Consider the following 1,901-nt stretch of genomic DNA (forward strand, 5'->3'; position numbering starts at 1 on the left):
ATAGACAGAGAAAATATTTTTTATATCTGATTCTGTAATTTTTTTCTGATGAGTAAAATTTCTCCCTTTTTCCAGCTCTTTTTTTTGAATATTTAGAGTTAAGTTTTTTCACTTTTCATTTTTCACAATTTTTAAAATTTTAGTTTAATTTTTCTTATTCAAATTTTTTGTGTAGCAAAGCAAATCCAGTAATTAAAAAAAGAAGGAAGGAGTTAGGTATGGAGGTTAGAGTTATGGTAAGGGTTATTTTTTTTAAAGGTTTTAGGATTTTTAAAATTTTTTGTTGGCTTTCTTTTCCAACAACACAAGCTCCGTAAACACAAAAAGAATGTAGGAGGAAGAAGGATAGGTATGGATGCTAGAGAGGGTTAGTGTTAAAGTTCTGGATATGGTTGGCTTATGGTTAGAGTTAGGGTGATTTTTCCTCTTACTAAAATTTTTTTACTAGCAGTGGTGCGTCGCGACTGTATTTTTTAGTTTTTTATGATACAGCGCCTCTTTTTTACTGAAACTCTAACCCTTCTTCAGAGAGCATGCAAACCACGCTTAATTTTCTAACCTTAATTTCCTTCATATAGACACATTTTATTTTCTATTTTTTTCTATTTTTTCTATTTTTTTAGTGGTGCAGCGGCCCCTTTTGTCTTTTACGTCAACACTAACTCTTATTCAAGCAGCAGACATCTGCCTAATTTTTTCTCATATTTTTCACCTGCACCATCGACCCGATTTGTTCATTATTTTGCTTGTGTGAATTTTAGCCCTGAATTTAGCGCTGCGCTCGGATTCAAAAAATTTTGCTTTAACAGACGCTGGCACGCGGCAGTTTCGCTGAGCAAAACGATTTGCTTTTCAACAGGCGCTAACGAAAAAATCTTAATATTTGGAAGTGGCAGAATATGGAGTTCGGCTGCTAAAGCCAGCCGGCACAGCAGCCTGGAAAGATTGTAGTGCGGCACAGCAATCCCAGGCAAAGCAAGTGGAGGCAGCGAGCAGTTGACTGCAGAATCAGCATGGCAAAGCACGCATAACGCCATGCCACAACATATCCGGTGGGAGCTGTCAAAGATCTTAATGCAGGACCCAATAATCACCAAGGGAAAAAATCCGCAGCAAAAACCGAGCAACAAGGCAACAGTAGAAGAACAGGATAAATGCAAACTAAAAACACAACTGCAGGAGAATGACCAGAGGCTAACTGCGACCATGACACAAAAACACAGGAATGCCCAACTAAACCTGAAACAGAAAACAAAGCAGGAAAAGGAGAGACAAGTACCGGTGTAGATTTCAGTAAACTCCAAACCCAGCAAGTATGTGAAGCGTAAAACAAGAATGTCAAACCGGGTCAGAAAGCAGTATGTGGTTGCATTGATTTTGTTGATGCTACTGGAAAGATTTCCAAGCCGGAGTGCCGCTCTTCCAGTTTCATTGTCAATAAGAAAACTGCTCTGATGGCTGCTGCCTTCGCTAGTTTTTTAGAATTATAACTTTCCAAATATTCTTGCTTATTTTTCTAAAAATGCTAAAATTTGATATATATCAATAATTTTGTAAACCCTTTGCGAAATTTCAAAACTGTGAAATTTTTGAAAATGTAAAAATTATGAAACTTTACTACGAAAGTCGCCTATGGTTAAAAAATAGTAGGGTTACACTGTATGCAGTTGTGAGTTCTGTTCGTATTTAGTTTATTTTGTATACTTGCTTATTTCATAGATGGTAGGTAGTGCTACAGTAGTAATATGCTAATAGCAGTGCTGATGATATTGATAATAATAATGTTGATGATGGTAATAATAGGAATGTGTTGTGAGTGTATGTATATGCTAATATTATAATAAGAGTGTTGGTGAAGATAAAATTGACGCCCTGGCGATGCCGGCCACCTCAACGTGGTG

This window comes from Trypanosoma equiperdum, assembly GCF_001457755.1.
Source record: "Trypanosoma equiperdum strain OVI genome assembly, contig: ctg_1276, whole genome shotgun sequence".
In the NCBI taxonomy this organism is placed as follows: domain Eukaryota; phylum Euglenozoa; class Kinetoplastea; order Trypanosomatida; family Trypanosomatidae; genus Trypanosoma; species Trypanosoma equiperdum.